This window comes from Sturnira hondurensis, unplaced genomic scaffold, assembly GCF_014824575.4.
Source record: "Sturnira hondurensis isolate 20B ecotype Veracruz unplaced genomic scaffold, ASM1482457v3 Scaffold0012533, whole genome shotgun sequence".
Lineage (NCBI taxonomy): Eukaryota > Metazoa > Chordata > Mammalia > Chiroptera > Phyllostomidae > Sturnira > Sturnira hondurensis.
In genome coordinates, this window is record NW_028085164.1 from 1,981,303 (window position 1) to 2,003,130 (window position 21,828).

The following is a 21,828-nucleotide window of genomic DNA, read 5'->3' on the forward strand; positions in this document are numbered from 1 at the left end:
AATATTTGACATAGGAAGCACAATCCAACAATGGAGTAAAAATAGTCTCTTCAATAAATGGTATTGGGAGAACTGCAAAAATTTTTGCAGTTGTACCAATACCAGTACCAATGGTATTGGTACATGCAAAAAATTGAAGCTAGTTCACCAAATTACACCATACACCAGAAGAAACTCAAAATGGATAAAAGACAAATATAAGTCATGATATCATCAAAGTCCTAGTAAAAAACATTAGCAGTAAAATTACAGATTTCTCATGTAGCAATATTTTTGCTGATATATCTCCTAGGGCAAGAGAAACAAAGGAGAAAAACAAATGGGACTATGTCACATTAGAAAGTTTCTGCATGGCTAAAGAATCCATCATCTAAATGAGAAGTGAATTGACCTTACGGGAGAACATATTTGCCAATGATACATTGGACAAGTGTTTAGTCTCCAAAATACATAAGCAACTCATATCACTCAACATCAGAAAGACAAAAATCCAATTAAAAAATGGGCAAAGAGTCTGAATAGACACTAATCCAAGGAGGAAATACAGATGGCCCATAGACATAAGAAAAATGCTCAACATCACTAGCCATCAGAGAGATGCAATTTAAAACCATAATAAGGTAATTCCTCACACCTGTCAGAATGGCTATCTATTAATGAATCAATAAAGAACAAATGCTGGAGAGGGTGTGCAGAAAATGGAACCCTAGTGTACTGTTGGTGGGAGTGCAAACTGGCACAGCCATTGTGAAACCAGTTTGGAATTTCCTCAAAAGTTAAACATGAGACTGTTTTTTGATCCAGCAATTCCACAGTTGGGAGTATACTATAAGAAGTCCAAAACACCAATTCAAATTAACTTATGCACCACTATGTTCATAGTAACCTTATTTATAAAACCAAGTGTTGGAAACGGACTGAGTGCCCATCAGTAGATGAATAGATTAAAAACTGTGGTGCATTTTCACAATGAAACACTATGCAGTAGAAAGAAAGAAGATGGTATTCTAACCCTTTGCAACATCATAGATGGAACTGAGGACTACTATGCTAAGTGAAATAAGCCAGCTGGTGACATACAAATACTGTATGATCTCACTTGTATGAGGAATCTAATGAACAAAATAAACCAACAAGCAAAACAGAACCAGGTACATGAAAACGGGAGAAACAGACAGCTTCCAGAGGAAAGTGGGTAGAGAGGGACTGGTGAAAAGAAGGAGAATGAATTAGCCATAGAGCATGTATGAACGACCCATGGACATGAACAACAGTGTGTGGATGGACTGTGGGAAAGGACGGTGAGCTGGGTGGAGGAGGCTGATGGGGAAAAAATTGGGGCAACTGTAATAGAATAAACAAGAAGAAAAATAGATGAAAGAATAAACAAGATATATATAGTATTTCATTATATATTGAAATCTCATCATTTGTGACAACATGGATTAACCTAGAGGGTATTATGTTAAATGAAATAAGTCAGAGAGGAAAAGCTAAATACTGTATGATTTCATATGTGGAATCTATAAAACAAAAATAAATGAAAAAAACAAAACAAAACAGACCCATAGTTATAGAGAATAAGCTAACAGTTGCCAAATGGGAGAGATAGAAAAATTGAAATTATAAAAAAACAGTAGATTTAAAAAATATGTGAAATTTCATTCTATAAAAATCTGGGGAACATAACGTTTAGCTCAGAAGCAGCAATTACTTAAAGTAAATGCATAAAAATACAATTCTTTTAAAATTTGTAAAAATAGCCCTGGCTGGTATAGCTCAGTGGATTGAACACAGCTTGTGAAGCAAAGGGTCGCTGGTTCGATTCCCAGTCAGGGCAAATGCCTGGGTTGCAGGCCAGGTCCTCAGTAGGGGACACATGAGAGGCAACCACACATTGTTGTTTCTCTCCCACTCTTTCTCCTTTCCTTCCCCTCTCTCTAAAAGTAAATAAATAAAAAAATAAAAGTTGTAAAAATATATCACAATTATTGTTTTAAGATTTTTTATTTATTTATCTTTAGAGGGGAAGGGAAAGAGAGAGGGAAATACCAATGTATGGTTGCCTCTCGTGGGTCCCCTGCCAGGAATTGGCCTGCAACTTAGGCATGTGACCTGACTGGGAATTGAACCTCGATCGTCTAGTTCACAGGCCTGTGCTCAATCCACGGAGCTATACCAGCCAGGGCCATCACAATTATTTTTAACACAGCAGTAATGTTTCATTCATTTTTAGACCAAACTTTTAGAGAAAAATTGACATTTTGACCCTATTTCACTGAGATAATTTAAGAAAACTTTGCATGATTTCTGTTTAAGAATTTCTGTTCATCTATTCCTCAAATATTATTGAGTATCCACTACCTATATACAATGGGCCATTTTTCATGCTAAACAAAGTAAAAAATATATATATATATACAATGTATATTTTAAAACTATTTTAACTTGAATATAAAATACTAAGTGAACTTTTAATTTTCTTGCTATTTGTTTGAATAATTCTAGCAAAACATTTCAAAACTATTATAATTATTGATATGTTTTGTATAAAATGATATAAAATTACATGGGATGATTACTTTGTCCTGCTTCTCTGCACAAATATGGACAATCTCATTGTTTCCATACGATCTAATGTAATAGTAGTAATCACAGAAATATCAATGTGCTGAGTATTATGTGCCAGAAAATGTTCTAAGTACTGTATCATATTTAGACTCAAATTCTCTTTGAAGTAGTTTCTATTATTGTCAGTATTTTACAGATAAAGAAAGGAAAATTACAAGTATTTGTTTTGCTTGTCTAATACTATGCAGCTAGTGGTTGGTTAAGTTGTGCTCAAATTAGAACCATTTGAAACAGGCAGCACTTGAGAATATGCAGCACTAGCTCTCAGAAATATTTGCAGAATAATTTTTATTTACAGCATGTCTCAGGGAATGAGGTAGTTATTAAATTCCTAATATGTGGTCAGATCTGTGCTAAGCCTGTCACAAAAACTCAGAACAGACCTTCAGTGAATCTTCTCCAAGAGTAGTGCACTAAATTCTGATTGCTCTAGGTCTGCCTGCTTAGACTCTTCAAACAAAGGTCAGTTCCAAGATCTCTTGGTTCATTTTCTTTGTCCCTGTCCATTTGCTTACTAGGCAGAGTGAAGTAAAAACCCACAAATGTCATGGAGGTCTATTAGTCTGGTTTGTTTTGTTTTTTTTGGTCCTAGATTGTGGTTTTTAATTTTTTTAAATAAGCATGTAGCTTTATAATGTTTATTTTGAAATTGTCCTAATACAACTGTTGAACTAGATCTCTCTCTCTCTCTCTCTCTCTCTAGCTCTCTCTCTCAGTTTGACTGAAGGTTAGTTGCCTGGGAGAGAGACAAGTATGAGTCATTATAATTAAACTCAACCACACTCTGGTCTATGAAACGTGTAATCTTCTATGTTGTTTTCTTCCCTAACAAAATACTACTCAAAATGCAAGTGTGTCTGTAACCTCAGAGGTTAATAATTTTTTCGTTTGATTGTTTGTTGTGGTTGCTTTTATTCAAGTAATGAAAACAGAACAAAGCTGCCTGTGTTCAAACAGCAGTGATTCTGTAGTCTTTACAGATATTGTCTGAATCTAATTGTATTTTAATGAAATGGTATTTCTTTTGTGATAAGTACATAAAAATTAGGTTTCTAATTAACATCAAAAAGTATAAGCTATAGATATCAAGTATCATAAGAGGTAATAATTATTTAATGCTATTTTTTTTTAGAAAAAAGAAGTAGTAACAATCTGGTAAAAAAGTGAATAAATTAACTGGACAATGACTAGCATCTTGGTCTTTTCATTCCAGAGGTTGTGCCAGACTGACAATGTCTACCTCTTTTTATAGTCAGAACACCATCAAATAGTTTTGTTTTGAAAGACTTTCTAAAGGTTTGCTTTTTAAATCTTTGTTGTTCAATTTTGACAATGTTTGTACAAGATTGCAAATAAACCGAGTTCAAATTACATTGTGATAATCATTTCAAATATTGTTCAATATGCATATTGAACTCTAACACTAAGTCAGTAAAACTGATTTGTAACACCAAATAGTGCTTCTAAAGTGTATCTCACTTTTAAATGTAAAATATTGCCTATTTGACTCAAAAAATACTTGATTATCAATGGAAAATGTGAGGAGGAAATGATGTTCTAGAAGATGCAGGAGTAAATAAGAAAAAAAGATTTCTTGACTGTATAGTTTCAAAGTGATATAAGAAGCCCTGGAAAGAAAAAACAATGAACAAAACATAGCAAATTAAGTTTAATGTGCCCTGTAGATATTTCTGGTTAGGATAGATTGTCCTGTTTCTGTTAGTTATTAATTACATTGTCATTACCAACTGGTGACCTGTATTAGTGAGCTATGGATCTAGTCACCTCCTAATTAACGAAATGATCACACTGTTTTATTTACTAATTGATTATGGATTTTTCATTTTAATATTTACCTCTGTTTATTTTATTTAAGTATACTTTATAGATAATTTTAAAAATACTTTCTAATTTTGTTAATCATTAGTGCTCACTGAAACAGAGAAGTGGTTTTCATATCAAAGAATACGTAAAAACTAGAAAGTTTCTCCCTGTAGGTAAAATAAAGAATGTTCCTCCTATTCTACAACCTCAAACACATGGCATTCTGAAAAACTCTTCCTTGGTTTAACAATTTTCCCACTCTGTGTTTAAAAATTTTAAGAAAACTGAATATGTAAATAAAAACTTATCGTGAGTCTCCATAAGGCTGACTCAAGTTTTCCTTAAAGAAGACTTCCAAATTTCTGAATGCACTAAAATATTTTTTTAAATTTTCACTTACTTTCTATATAGGTGAAATCAGCACAATTATGCTAAAAGATTCTCATATTTGAAGTAATAATAAAATGTTACAGACACACAATTCACATTCATAGGATGCAAACCACAGAAGTTCAAAGAGCCCTATCACTTGGTATTTCAACTAAGCATTTATTTGAAAATACATAGATATTTGTTTTACTTTCTCTTTCACCTTATTACAAATATTTAATATATATAAACATGCCCATGTTCTACAAAATATTTTATTTTCTTTTTAAAGAAAATTCCCTGGCTGGTATAGCTCAGTGGATTGAGCGCGGGCCTGTGAAGCAAAGGATCAAGGTTCGATTCCCAGTCAGGGCACATGCCTGGGTTGCAGGCTAGTTCCCATAACGGGACAGATGAAAGGCAACCATACATTGATATTTCTGCCCCCCTCTCCTTACCTTCCCCTCTAAAGATAAATAAATAAAAAAATTAAAAAAAAGAAAATAAATACATTTATATAAACACTCTGTTATATATACATATATGTCTCTCTCTTTATATACATATTTATATTTATATATACATATACAAAGAGAGAGAGAGAGACAGGTAATTTACNCAGTGGATTGAGCGCGGGCCTGTGAAGCAAAGGATCAAGGTTCGATTCCCAGTCAGGGCACATGCCTGGGTTGCAGGCTAGTTCCCATAACGGGACAGATGAAAGGCAACCATACATTGATATTTCTGCCCCCCTCTCCTTACCTTCCCCTCTAAAGATAAATAAATAAAAAAATTAAAAAAAAAGAAAATACATTTATATAAACACTCTGTTATATATACATATATATGTCTCTCTCTTTATATACATATTTATATTTATATATACATATACAAAGAGAGAGAGAGAGACAGTTAATTTACATGAATAAAATCCAGTACTCTTGAGTGTAACACCTGACAAATTTTAAAATATTTCTATACTAGTATAACCACCTACCATATGGAGATATAAAATATTTTCTGCAGCATCAAAGGCTCTGATTGCCTACTCCCAATCAATAACCCCGTAGGTAATAAGTATTCTTATCACTACTATCATGGGTTAGATTTGTCTTACATGGAATTTCCTGTAAATGACATCATACACTCTTTTGTGTCTGTCTTCTCTCATTCAGCATATGTCTCTGAGATTGATGTATAAATAATTTATTATTTTTCATCGCTATGTAGAATCCCACTCTATAAATATACCTTTATTAATTTATACACACTGTTTGATGGTCATTAGGTTGTCCAAGTTTTCCTGATCATGAATGAATTGCCTTGAACATTCTTGTACAAATCTACTGGTAAACAGAAGCACTCAATTCTATGAGCATTGAATTTTTGACTGCAGAGTCATACAGAATCTCCAAGGATCAACAAAGAAGAAAAAAGGAAGAAGAAAAAAAAGTGGTAGAGCAAAACGAAGAATAAGAGAAGGAAGAAGAGGAGGAGAAAGAATAGAACAGGCAGGAGCATCAGAAAAAATGAGCTAAGATAATTGGCACTTTGATTTGTGAACTAAGCCCAAGGCACATTCTTGGAGGTGACTCCAAAACACAGCATGCCTCATTTAATTTAATCCTCAAGAAGTGTCTTTAAATTGTGAGTACAATTCCAAATTATTGGAAAAAGTAAATACTCTCTGATTTTTTTTAACAATTTACTTCAACCCAAGATGGAGACATAGGTAGATACACTGTACCTCTTTGCACAACCAAAAGGACAAAAACAAATTTACAAACTAAAAACAACTATAACTGCCAGAAAATTGAAGTGTATGGAAGTCCAACAACCAAGGAGTTAAAGAAACATTTATCCAGACTGGTAGGAGGGGAGGAGATTTTCAGCTGGGATGGAGTGGATGCCTGACAAGGCTGCAGCTGGAGAACAGGGCTGGAGAGAAGTATTCAAAGTCATGAAAGGCAAGGACCTATATCCAAGATTGCTCTATCCAGCAAAGCTTTCCTTTAGAATGGAAGGGCAGATAAAATGCCTCCCAGATAAGGTTTAAGATAAAGGAGTGTCATCATCACCCAGCTGTTATTCTATGAAATGTTAAAGAGACTTATCTAAGAAGAAGAAGATAAAAAATATGAACACTAAAATGACAACAAACTCAGTTATTAACAACCACCCCTAAAACAAAAACAAACTAAGCAAACAACTAGTACAGGAACAGAATCACAGAAATGGAGATTGCATGCAGGTTATTGGTGGGGAGGGTGGGGAATGGTGGAAGAGGTACAGTAAATAAGAAACATAAATGGTGGATACAAAAAAGGGGGGTTAAAGAATAGTATAGAAAATGTAGAACTCAAAGAACTTATATGTATGACTCATGGACATGAACTAAGGGAGAGAATATTGGTGGGATGTAGTTGCTGGATGGAGGGATATAAAGCAGGGTAAATGGGACAACTGTAATAGCATATTCAATAAAAATATATTTCAAAAATTTTAACAGTTTTGATTTCAGTATCAATCCTACAAGAAAATTAGTCACCAGAAGTAAAAATCAGGAAAAAGGAAAAGTGTAAATAAAGCTTCCTGGTGAATTTGTTTATTGCAGTCACTAGATGCAGAAGATGTAAATAATTATACATGAAATGTTTAAAGTGTGGAGACACATAAGTATACTACAAGATTTTACTTTTTAAAAATTGACATCTCAGATTTATACATAGTATAGGAAAATTTATTGCTGGTTAGTTGGAATTAAAAATGGCTCCATCACCTTGATCACAGTTTGACAGTGTCTTAGAGCTAAATGTACACTTGTCCTGTGATCTTGCCATGGCACTCTTCAGTCTTTACCCCTGAGAAATGAAAGCTCATGTTCACAGAAAATCCCATGCACAAGTACCCAACAGCTTCATAAAAAACACTCAAAACTGGAAAAAACAAAGATATATATCAGGTGGTACATGTATAAAAAATGGGGATATATCTATCCAATGAGATACTACTAAGAAATATTAGTATTTGATTACTAGAAATATTAGTATTATCAAATATTTGATATTTGATAATTCAAAAACATGAATGAAACAATAGCATTATGCTAAATGAAAGAAATTTCTCCCCAAAAGCTGCATACTGAAGGAATTTATAAAATGATTTTTCATGACAACCTAGAAAAGGCAAAGATATAGGGAGACACAACAGATCAGTGTTGCATGGGCTGGGTTTTGGGAGTTTGTAAAATTCATGACAAAGTATCATGAGGAAACTTTTGGGGGCGATTATGTAAATAGTCTATATTGCAATTGTGGTTACATGAGTGTATGCATCTGTCAAAACTCATAAAACCAAACATCTAAAAAAAGTGAACTTTGTTGTTTATAAATAATGCCTTAGTGAACCTTACATAAAATATAAAGAAACCTAGAAGGAAGATGGCGACTGAGTAGGAGGGAGCAGATTTCATCTCCCCCTAAACATGGGAGAAAAACCTGGCCAATCTGCGGAGGAACAGGGCAAACAGCCAACAGTGTCCCAGTATATATGAAAATAAGAAACCAGAAATTGTAGCAGATACTAAAAAAACAGACGGTAAGGAGATGGCTTCAGGACAGTAGGGTCTCAGAGACCAGAGTGGAGACAGGAAAGGCAGCAGGCTCAGCCCTCAAACAGCATGCCCAGGGCCCAGTGGGTCCACCTTGGACTCTTTGGGAGCCCCAGGCCTGCCTAAGGGTACTTGAGAGAGAGCCAGGTCGGGGAATAAGAAAAAGGACCATGATTACCTGTGCAGTCTGTGGTCGCCATCTTGGGAAAATTGAGAGGTGCACTGTTGGGCTCCGACTCCAAAAGTCACCGGCTTGGCTAGAGAATTGGGCTGTGCTGGGCAGTCTTGAATGGAAGGAATCTCTTGAAAAGTAAACTGTTTGGGGGATCTTCCTGTGACAGCCACTTGGCCTTCTCCCTGCCCAGGCTGGCAGTGATCCCGAGATCAGGCAGGGGACCTTGTGTTCCCCAATAGGAGGGGGAAGGGTCTTCACCCAAGCCTGCGGGAACCAGACAGCCTGGCCAGGCATACACCGGCAACCCAGCCCAGGGTGATGACTCCCAGGGAAAAAGTGCTTTGAAGAAAACCTAGATCAAATGTGTGGGGTGCTGAGGAGAGGTGCCAGGCTAGCTCTTGGGATGGCGCTCACAAGATAGGCTGGGTACACATCAAAAAAGAAGAAAGGTCCTCAGCCTGCTACAGCCAGTGAGACCAGAAAAAATGGTTTGGCCAGCTGGAAATCAACAAGAAGTGTTTTTTTAAAGTAATCTTTAATTTTTTATTTTATTATTGTTTTATCTTTCAATATCTTTTTCCTCTCTTTCCTTCTTTCTTGTTTTATTCCTTTCTTCCTTTCCAAACTTATCACTTTTTCCTTCCTTCTCCTGATGTCCCCCCCCCCACCCCACAAGTGAGACAAAAAACTTGGAACTGCAAAAAGATTAGACTTGGACCCAAACAGGGGAATCCCAACAGTAGAGACAGAGAGACAAATCTCAATTTGCTATAGCAGGGAAACAAAAAGTTACTGCATATTTGTATTATTTTTTAATTTTTCTTACATTGTTTATTTTAAAGTATCTTTGAATTCCTCCTCTTTTTGTATATTCTTCTTTGCCTTGGCTGGTTATATTGTATCATTTGACATGTTTCCTCTGTTCTCTCCTCCACAGTGTATTGCTAATTATCTATACTTCTCGCCATTTGATTTCATTTAGCACACTACTCAAAGTTCTATAACCCCATTCATATTATCCAGAACACATAGATTCTGTCATAGGATTGTTGTTCTAATATTATTGTAAATAATAGCTGTATTATACAACTGTAAATGCTTCACAACACCACTTCAGGAACTTAACCCACTTCACAGTTTCCTGAACTCTATTACTGTAGTGGTTAACTCTATTTGCTTACAAACTACAACTATTTACTATCCTTTACTCTCACTTTACCTGAGAATCTGACTTGCCACAACCCCACTGCTTTCCAGGTCCAACTCACAAGCCTTTCTTCCCCAAGAAGAGTCTTATCTTCTGTCCATCCTTTCTTCAAAGTAGCTAGTTGGGTTGAAGATTATGGTTAACACTATACATAGTCTAAAGATATCCTATCTCTTCTCTAACAGCCGCTACTGTAAATATCATAGAATACTCTCCTGCTGCCATAAACCATTTTGTCTAGCTCTCCAGCTAATCACACACACACAAAAGAGTAGGTAGAAGTGCTGAACACCAGGATACCCACTGGAAGAGGAAACCCAACAACAAAGGAACCACAAACAGATAACATCAGAGGAAGGTGAAGGAGGGAGTAGAAACCACACAAACCTCAGTCCAAGACATATTTGGAAATATGACTAAATAGTGGAGAAATCTACCCAGTACAAACAACTGAGTAAGAGCAAGAGAGAATCCTCAAAACCTTGTACACATGGAAGAAGTACCTTCAACATAACCTTCCCTCACCAGTACAACAAATTAAAACAGGTGGTGGACAGAGGGACCATCAGTTAACCAGCTGCTTGGAAGAACCCACAAAAGAAAGACCCCAAAAGAGCCAAAACCCAAAGGCAAACACAGAGCCGACTTAAAGGACAGCCCAAGACAAGTGAGCTTGGGAGATCAAGGAGACTACACTACCAAAGCTCACAGGGATTATACCACAGAAGTTCACATCATAAACTCAGGAAACCAGAACAAATCAATTTAAGAACCTGAAGCTAACAAGAAGACACTCACAAACAATGTGAAGACAAAGAAACAAACCCCAAATGAAAAGAAAGGAAGAAGCCTCAAAAAAAAATGCTGGATGAAGTAGAGGCAAGTCAGCTTTCAGATATTGAATTCAAAGCACTGGTTATCAGGAAATTTAAAGAGCTCACAATGAGATAACAGAAACTACAAGGGAGCTACACTGAACTCACTGCAAAGTATATCAACATAGGAAAAGAAAATAAAAACTATCAACAAGAGAAAACAGAAAATGAAGAATACAATTTTGGAACTGAAGAACACAGTGGAAGGAATAAAAAGCAGGTTCAATGAAGCAGAAGATGGGATCAGTGGGTTGGAAGACGAAGTAGGAAAAAAAACTCTGAAAAAAAAGCAAGAAAAGGAAAAGATATTCAGAAAGAATGAAGAGGGATTAAGAGAAATGCAAGACCATATGAAACGTAATAATATTTGAATAATAGACATATCAGAAAGAGAAGAAGAAGAACAAGGGATAGAAAACCTATTTGAAAAAGTAATGACGGAAAACTTCCATAATTTGATGAGAGAAACAGTCACACAAATCCAGGAAACATAGAGAGTCCCAATCAAGAGGAACACAAAGAAGCCCACTTCAAGACACAACATGATTAAAATGGCAAAATTTCAAGATAAAGAGAATCTTAAATGCAACAAGGGAGAAAAAGGAAGTAACATACAAGGGGGCCCCAACAAGATTCGCTGCTGACTTCTCATGGAAAAACTCCAAGCAAGAAGACAAGAAAAATTTTAAGTCATGTGAAACAGAGGCCTACAACCAAGGCTACATTAAACAGCAATGCTCTCAATCAAGATAGAAGGCCAAAAAAGAGCTTCTAAGGCAAAAGAAGCCTAAAAGAATAGGTCCCCAGCAAACCAGCTCTCCAAGAGATTCTAAAAGAAGTGCTCTAAGAAAAAGAAAAAACAAAACAAAACAAAACAGAGAGACAGAGAGGAACACAGGTACAAAAATAGCAATGAATAAATACTTATCAATAATAACTTATCAATAACCTTAAATGCAAATGGATTAAATGCTCCAATCTAAAGATATAGAATAACTGAAAGGATAAGAAAACATTTCCCACACATATGCTGCCTACAAGAGACCCACTTCAGGACAAAAGACCTACACAGACTACAAGTGAAGGGCTGGAAAAAAATTTTCAAGAAAACAAACAGAAAAAAAAAGGGTGGGATAAGAATAATCATATCAGACAAAATAAATTTCAAAAAAAGGGCCATTAAAAGAGAAATGCAGAAGGTCACTTCTTAACACTCAAGGGAAGAATTCACCAAGAAGACATTAACATCAGCCCTGGCTGGTGTAGCTCAGTGGATTGAGCACTGGCCTGAGAACCACACGATCATCGTTCGATTCCCAGTCAGGGCACATGCCTGGGTTTCAGGCCACTTCCCAGCAGGGGACTCACGAGAGGCAAACATACATTGATATTTCTCTCCTTCTCCTCTTCCCTTCCTCTCTAAAGGTAAATAAATAAAATCTTTGAAAAAAAGACATTAACATCATAAACATATATGCACCCAACATAGGAGTACCTAAACATTTAAAGAAAATCTTAGAGGACTTCAGGAAAGATATTGACAGAAACACAATTATAGCAAGGGATTTTAACACCCCACTGAAAAAAAAGGACATATCTTCCAAACAAAATATCAACAAAGATATTGTGGCATTGAACAACGCCCTAGATGAAATGGACTTAACTGATATATATAGAACACTTCAGCCCAAAGAAGCTAAGTACACATTCTTTTCAAATGCACATGGAACATTTTCCAAGACAGACCACATGATAGGACACAAAACGAGACTCAACAAATTTAGGAAAATAGAAATCATACCAAGCATTTTCTCTGATCACAAGGGACTGGAACTGGACACCATCACCAAAGAAAAAAACAAACATCCCAAATCATGGAGAATGAATAGCATGCTACTAAGCAATGAATACGTCGAGAATGAAACTAGGGAAGAAATAAAAATGTTTCTTGAAACAAATGAAAATGAACTCACAACAAACCAAAACTTACAGGACACGGCAAAGACGGTCCTGAGAAGGAAGCTCATAGTGATGCAGGCCTATGGAAAAAAGATAGAAATATTTCAAACAAAAAACCTAACCTTATGCCTAAAAGAACTTGAGGAGCAACAAAAAAGACAGCCCAGAGCAAGTAGAAGGAAGGAAATAACCAAGATCAGAGCAGAATTAACTGACATAGAGACTAAAAGCACAATTGTAAGGATCAATGAATACAGGTGCTGTTTTTTTTAAAAATAAACAAAATAGACAAGCCTTTAAGTAGGCTCATCAAGAAAAGAAGAGAGAGAACCCAAAAGAACATAATCAGGAATTAAAGAGGAGAGATTACAACTCACACCACAAAAATAGAAAGGATTGTAAGAAATTACCATGAAGAATTGTATGCCAAGAAATTTGAAAATCTACATGAAATGGACAAATTTCTAGAAAAATATAATCTTCCAAAACTGAAGGAAAAAAGAAGCAGAAAACCTGAACAGGCCAATAACAGCAAATGAAACTGAAGCAGTAATAAAAAAACTCCCATCACACAAAAGCCCTGGACCACATGGTTTCACAGGAGAATTTTAAAAAGCATTTAAGGAAGCATTTAATGCCTATTCTTCATGCACTATTCCAAAATATCCAAAAAGATGGAAGACTCACAAACTCTTTTTATGAAGCAAACATCATCCTAATCCCAAAACCAGATAAAGATACAAAAAAAAAAAAAAAAAACAAAAAACTTTCAGGCCAATATTGCTGGTGAACATGGACGCTAAAATCTTAAACAAAATATTGGCAGACTGTATCCAACAATGCATTAAAAAGACCATTCACCATGACCAAGTGGGATTTATCCCAGGGATGCAAGGATGGTTCAATATTTGCAAATTAGTAAAAATGTAATATACCACATAAACAAAAGCAAAGACAAAAACCACATGATCATATCAATAGACGCAGAAAAAGCTTTTGATAAGGTACAACACCCATTTATGATAAAAGCATTCAGCAAAGGGGGAATAGAGGAAGCATTCCTCAATATAATTAAGGCCATACCTTAGAGACATATATCAATATCATACTCAATGTGCAAAAACCAAAATCTTTTCCACTAAGATTAAAAACAAGAGAAAGTTATCCACTTTCACCACTGTATTCAATATAGTATTGGAAGTTTTAGCCACAGCGATCAGACAAGAAAAGGAAATAAAAGGCATCCAAATGTGAAAGGAGGAAAAACAACTGTCATTGTTTGCAATGACCTGATAGTGTATATGGAAAATCCTATAGAATCCACCCAAAACTGCTCAACATAATAAAAAAATTTTCAAAACAGGGGCATACAAGGTCAAAATTCAAAAATCAAAGGGATTTTTGTATACCAACAATGAAGCAACAGAAGCAGAAATCAAAATATATATATATCTCCATGTGTCTCTGGATCCTCTGTATGTCCTCCTTGCAGAAGTGTCTGTTCAAGTCCTTTCGCCATTTTTTAATTGGGTTAGTTGTCTTCTTAGAGTGAAGTCCTGTGAGTTCTTTGTATATTTTGGAGATTAAACCTTTGTCTGAGGTATCATTGGCAAATATGTTTTCCCATACAGTTGGTTGTCTTTTTATTTTAATGTTGTTTTCTTTAGCTGCACAGAAGCTTTTTTTATTTTGATGAGATCCCACGTGTTTATTCTTTCCTTTATATTTCTTGCTCTAGGGGACATATCAGTAAAAATGTTGCTGAGTGAAATATCTAATATTTTCCTGCCAATGTTCTCCTCTAGTGCTTTAATGGTGTCACGGCTTATATTTAAGTCTTTTATCCACCTTGAATTTATTTTGGTGTATGATGTAAGTTGGTGCTCGAGTTTCATTTTTTTGCATGTAGCTGTCCAGTTCTCCCAACACCATTTGTTGAAGAGGCTATCTTTACCTCATTTCATGTAACTGCCCCCTTTGTTGAATATTAATTGACTGTAGAGATTTGGGTTTATTTCCGGGTTCTCTTTTCTATTCTATTGTTCTATGTGCCTGTTTTTATGCCAGTACCAGTCTGTTTTGATTACAGTGGCCTTGTAATACAGTCTGATATCAGGTATTGTGATCTTTCCTACTTTGTCCTTCTTTCTCAAAATTGCAGCTGCTATTGGGGTCTTTTATGTTTCCATATAAATTTTTGAAGTGTTTGTCCTATGTCTATGAAATATGCCATTGTTACTTTAATAGGTATTGTATTGAATCTGTAAATTGCCTTGGGTAGTATGGACATTTTGATGATGTTAATTCTTCCAATCCATGAACAGTGTATGTGTTTCCATTTGTTTGTGTCTTCCTTGATTTCTTTCTTCAGTGTTGTGTAGTTTTCAGCATACAGGTATTTTACCTGCTTGGTTACGTCTCTTCACAAATATTTTATTTTTGTATTTGCTATATCAAATGGAATTATTTTCTTGATTTCTGCTTCTGCTGTTTCATTGTTAGTATACAAAAATGCCTTTGATTTCTGGATATTGACTTTGTATCCTGCTGTTTTGCCAAATTTGTATATTAGTTCAAGAAATTTTTTGTTAGAGGCTATAGGATTTTCCATGTATACTATTATGTCATCTGCAAACAGTACCAGTTTTGTTTCCTCCTTTCTGATTTGGATGCCTTTTATTTCCTTTTCTTGTCTGATCGCTGCGGCTAGAACTCTAATACCACATGAAATAGAAATAGTGAAAGTGGGCAACCTTGTCTTGTTCCTGATTTGAGTGAAAAAGAGTTTAGTTTTTGTCCATTGAGTACGATGTTGGCTGTAGGTCTTTCATATATGGCCTTTATTACATTGGGGAATGCTCCCTCTATTCCAAATTTTTGAGTGCCTTTATCATAAATGGGTGTTGTACCTTATCAAAAGCTTTTTTCCCGTCTATTGATATGATCAGATGGTTCTTTTCTTTTCTTTGGTTTATGTGATGCATTACATTTACTGATTTATGAATATTGAACCATCCTTGCATCCCTGGGATGAATCCCACTTGGTCGTGGTTTATGCTCTTTTTGATATACAGTTGGATACGATTTGCCAATATTTTATTAAGGATTTTAGAGTCTATGTTCATCAGCGATATTCACCTGTAGTTTTCTTTCTTTGTTATGTATCTATCTGGTTTTGGAATTAGGATGATGCTGGCTTCATGAAAAGAGTTTAGGAGTCTTCCATCATTTTGGATTTTTTGGAATACTCTGTGAAGAATAGGGGTTAACTCTTCCTTAAAAGCTTTGTAGAATTCTCCTGTGAAACCATGTGGTCCAGGGCTTTTGTGTGATGGGAGATTTTTGATTACTTCTTCAATTTCATCTGCTCTTATTGGCCTGTTCAGGTTTTCTGCTTCTTTTTCATTGAGTTTTGGAAGATTATATTTTTCTAGAAATTTGTCCATTTCATCTAGGTTTTCAAATTTCTTGGCATACAGTTCTGCATAGTAATTTCTTACAATCCTTTCTATTTCTGTGGTATCAGTTGTAATCTCTCCTTTTTCATTTCTGATTGTGTTTATTTGGATCCTCTCTCTTCTTTTCTTGATGAGCCTACTTAAAGGTTATTCTATTTTGTTTATCTTTTCAAAAAAAGAACTGGATTCATTGATCCTTAGAATTGTGCTTTTAGTCTCTATGTCATTTAATTGTGCTCTGATATTGGTTATTTCCTTCCTTCTACTTGCTCTGGGCTGTCTTTGTTGTTGTTCCTCGAGATCTTGCAGTTGTTGGGTTAGGTTGTGTGTTTGAAATGTTTCTATGTTCTTTAGGTAAGCCTGTATTGCTATGAACTTCCCTCTCAGGACTGCCTTCACCATGCCCCATAAGTTTGGGGGGTTTTTTGAAGTCATTTTAATTTGTTTCCAGAAGCTTTTTGATGTCTTCCCTGATTTCAGTCTGGACACATTTGTTATTTAATGGGATCCCATTCTGTCTCCATGCATTTGGGTGTTTTTGGTTTGTTCATGTAGGGTTGGTTTTTAGTTTCAATCACTTGTGATTAGAGAAAATGCTTGGTATGATTTCAATATTCCTGAATTTGTTCAGACTTGTTTTGTGCCCTATCATGTGGTCTATCTTTGAAACTGTTCCATGGGCATTTGAAAAGAATGTGTATTTAGCTTCTTTGTAATGGAGAGCTCTCTATATATCAATTAGGTCCATTTCATCTAGGGTGTCGTTTAATGATGCAATATCTTTGTTGATATTTTGTTTGGAAGATCTGTCCATTTTTGACACTGGGGTGTTAAAGTCCCCTACTATAATTCTGTTGCTGTCAATATCTTTCTCGAAGTCCTCTAGGGTTTTTCTTATATATTTGGGTGCTCCTATGTTGGGTTCATATATATTTATGATGTTAATATGTTCTTTCTTGGTGGATTCTTTCCTTGAGTATTATGAAGTGACCTTCTGGGTCTCTCTTTATGGTCCTCTCTTTGAAGTCTATTTTGTCTGGTATGAGAATTGCTACCCCGGCTTATTTTTCTTGTCCTTTTGCTTGGAAAATTTGTTCCCATACTTTCACTTTTAGTGTGTGGTGGTCTTTTGACCTAAGGTGGGTCTCTTGTAGGCAGCATATGTGTGGGTCATGCTTTCTTATCCATTCAGCTTTCTATGTCTTTTAGTTGTGCATTTAATCCATTTACATTTCAGGTTATTATTGAAAGGTACTTATTCATTTCCAGTTGTTTACCTGTATTCCTCTCTGTCTCTCTCTTTTCCTTCCTTTCCTTAAAGCAGCCCTGTTAGTAATTCTTGTAGAGCTGGTTTGGTGGAGGCATATTCTTTTAGACTTCTTTTGTCTTGGAAGCTCTTTATTTGGCCTTCTTTCTTGATTGAGAGACTTCCTGGGTACAGTAGCCTTGGTTGTAGGCCTCTGTTTCTCATTACTTGGAGTATTTCTTGCCATGCTCTTCTTGCTTGGAATATTTCCATTGAGAAGTCAGTAGCCAACCTTATTGGGACCCCCTTGTATGTTACTTCCTTTTTCTCCCTTGCTGCCTTTAGGATTTTCTCTTTGTCTTGGAAGTTTGACATTTTTATGATGATGTGTCTTGCAGTAGGCCTCTTTGGGTTCCACCTGATTGGGCCTCTCTGTGATTCCAGGATTCGTGTGACTTTTTCTCTCCTCAACTTAGGAAAATATTCAGTTATTACTCTTTCAAGTAGGTTTTCTATCCCTTGTTCTTCTTCTTATTCTCCTTCTGGTATTCCTATTATTCGGATATTATTACGTTTCACATTGTCTTGCATTTCTCTTAAATTCTCCTCATTTTTTCTGAGTCTCTTTTCCATTACTTGGTCCATCTGGGAGATTCTTTCTATCCCATCTTCGATGTCACTTATGCGATCTTCTGCCTCATTGATCTTCAAACCTTCTACTGTGTTCTTCAGTTCAGAAATTGTATTCTTCATTTTCTCTTGGCCTTTGCTGATGGTTTCTATTTCCCTTTTTATGTTGGTATAGTTTACAGAAAGTTCATTGTAACTCCCCTGTAGTTTCTGGTAGCTCGTTGTAAGCTCTTTGAATTTCCTGATAACCAGTGCTTTGAATTCAATAGTTGCTTTGATAGTTGACTTGCCTCTAGTTCATCTAACATTCTTTCTGAGACTTCCTCCTTTCCTTTCATTTGGGGATTGTTTCTTTGTCTTCCCTTTGTTTGTGTTACTCTTCTTGTTTGCCTCAGCTTCTTAAATTGATCTGTTCTGGTTCCCTGGGTTTATGGTGTGAACTTCTGTAGTAGGATACCTGTGAAATTCAGTGGTGCAATCTCGTGGAGGTATCTTGGTGTTCTCCTCTTCCACCTACTTCTCCTGTTGGTTTCCAGCTGGTCAAACCTTTTCTTCTAGTCTCACTAGCTTCAGCAGCCTAACGGGTTATTAGTGTGGCCTTTCTCGTGTCTGAACTTGACTGTCTCACCAGTGCCCTCCCAAGATCCAGACTGGCGCCACTCTCCTGTGCTCCACTGAGAGAAGATTTTTCCCCACACTTCCCCGCCCTGACCTGGCATGAGGGCGAGAACTCCTAGCCAGGCTTTCCTTGTCTCACAGGTTTGGCCTTGGGCCTTTCCCAGTGCTGTGTCTGAACACACAGGGCAACTCACAATTCGCCCAAGTCAGCAACCACCCTGACTTCTAATTTTTCAGTCTGCACCCAGCTGGGTAGGGAGGGAGCTGGTGACTGGCTCTCTTCCAGGGGCCTTGCTAGTCGCCCAAGACTCCCAGTGTCTGTGGCAGACCTGGCTCTGACCCAGCACTACAAGGAAGGCATGGGTGACTCTCAGTTCTCCTAAGCGGGCAAACACAGCCTGACTCCGCGGGTTATCAGAGCTCTCTCGACACCTGGCTTATTTCACTCAGCGTAATGCTTTCCAGTTCCATCCATGTTGTTGCAAAAGGTCAGAGCTCCTTCTTTCTTTCTATGGCATAGGATTCCATTGTGTATATATACCATAGTTTTTTGACCCATTCATTTACTGATGGGCACCTAAGTTGCTTCCAACTCTTGGCTATTGTAAATTGTGCTGCTATGAACATTGGGGTGCATATGTTCTTTGGAACTGGTGTATTAGGGTTCTTAGGATACAATCCCAGCAGTGGATTTGGTGGGTCAAAAGGCAGGTCCAATTTTTGTTTTTTGAGAAAATTCCATACTGTTTTCCATAATGTTGTACCAGTCTGCAATCCCACCAACAGTGGACCAGAGTCCCCACACCCTCTCCAACATTTTTTGTTTATTGCTTTGTTTATGATAGCCATTCTGACTGGTGTTAAGTGGTATCTCATTGTGGTTTTAATTTGCATCTCTCTGATAGCAAGCGATATTGAGCATCTCTTCATGTGTCTCTCGGTCCTCTGTATGTCCTCCTTGGAGAAGTGTCTGTTCAACTCCTTTGCCCATTTTTTAATTGGGTTAGTTGTCTTCTTGGAGGGAAGTCGTGAGTTCGTTGTGTATTTTGGAGATTAAACCTTTGTCTGAGGTATCATTGGCAAATATGTTTTCCCATACAGTTGGTTGTCTTTTTATTTTAATGCTGTTTTCTTTAGCCACACAGAAGCTTTTTATTTTGAAGAGATCCCACTTGTTTATTCTTTCCTTTATATTTCTTGCTCTAGGGGACATATCAGTAAAAATGTTGCTGAGTGAAATATCTAATATTTTCCTGCCAATGTTCTCCTCTAGTGCTTTAATGGTGTCACGGCTTATATTTAAGTCTTTTATCCACCTTGAATTTATTTTGGTGTATGATGTAAGTTGGTGCTTGAGTTTCATTTTTTTTGCAGGTAGCTGTCCAGTTCTCCCAACACCATTTGTTGAAGAGGCTATCTTTACCTCATTTCATGTAACTGCCCCCTTTGTTGAATATTAATTGACTGTAGAGATTTGGGTTTATTTCTGGGTTCTCTTTTCTATTCCATTGTTCTATGTGCCTGTTTTTATGTCAGTACCAGGCTGTTTCAAATTACAGTGGCCTTGTAATACAGTTTGACCACATGATCTCACCTTTAACAGGAAGCTAAACAACAAAACAATGAAGCAAGCCAAATATAACCAAAGACACCGAAATAGAGAACAGGCTGACAGTGACCAGAGGGGAGAGGGGAGGGAATGTCAGTGGAAGTAGGGGAGGGATTTAGAGGAACAAATATAAAGTATACATGGACAACAACTGAGAAGGGTGGAAATGGGGGGAAGCATGGGGGGTGGGATGGGATGGGAGTAATAGACAGAAATCTGTACTTGAAAGATAATTAAATAAATTTTAACAAAAGTTAAACTCAAGGAAATTAGTAGGGAACCTAGTAAATCAGTCCCTCTAGAAGGTGACAAGAACCTATTAATAAAAAAATAAAAAATAATAAAAAATAAAGAAGGTTGCCACAGGAGCTGTCTTGTGGCTCCACCCACTAGGCATCTTGGATTTTCCTTTCCGCCCCCAATGTAACAGATCTTTTAGGGGTCTATGGAATGAAAGCAATTGGGGATTATGATTTTAGAGTAGGGTATTAGAAATATCAAAGAAATAAACACTTTTCTGACACACACACACACACACACACACACACACACACTCACACAAAAAGATCTCTCTCATTTTCTTCCCAATGCCCACTTCTGTCTCTGCAACTATGGGCAAAAGGATCTCTCTTGGTGTTTTCCAATTTTTGCCCTGCTGGTTAGGGAGGGTGCCGATGACTAGTTCTCTCCCAGGGTTGTTGTTGCCCGCTCTTGGCTCTCAGAGACCACGGCAACCTGGCCAGGGCCCTGGCACAGCCCAGCGGAGGGCCTTATGCCTCTGTGCTGCTCCCTCGTACCTTGTTGACCTGCAGTCGTCTCCTCTCCTTAACCTCTGGTCATTCAGTGTCCGCTACACTTTTTGGAGTCCTGCCTTCCTATATCCTGGGTCCCTGTTTGGTATCTGCTGTGCTCCTCTGCAGATCAGCCTGGTTTTTCTTTGGCTCGTTGAGGGAAGCAAAATTCTTTGTCCTGCTCTGCTGCCATCTTCTCCAATCAAGCAAAACTTTCTTATGAGTTATAAGAATGAAGTTAAGTTAGGATGCTAGTTTGAATCATTTTTAATGTCATTTTATAGATTTTTATATTAATGGATTACAGTGGGGTAAGTATAATCTTTATATTAGGTGTAATTAAATAATTTAATAAAAGTCAACATGCATTCATTGTATAATACTTTATCAAAGAGGAAACAAAAGGAAACTTCTTTAACCTGATAAAAGTGTCTTATAAAGTAAATAAATTAAATCATGTACAAATATGATGCAAAGGTTGAAACATTTGAAGCATTCCTTTTAAAATTTATTTTGAAAACAGAAAACAATCACTTCTATTTAACATTGAAATATAAGTCTTGGACAGCATAGTGAGAAATGAAAAGAAATGATATATAAGGATTAAAAAGTTTGAAATAAGTCTTTATTTATATGTCATTATCATCTAGAAAATATGCACACATAATATACACATGATCATAATTATAAAGAAGATAATGTGTGATCCAAGCATAAGATTTATGAAAAAAGTATATTGCATTACTACATGTTCATCTTAAGAAGAAAAATGATTTTGAAAGTTGTTTATTTAGAAATATGAGAATAAGAACACTATTTCAACATT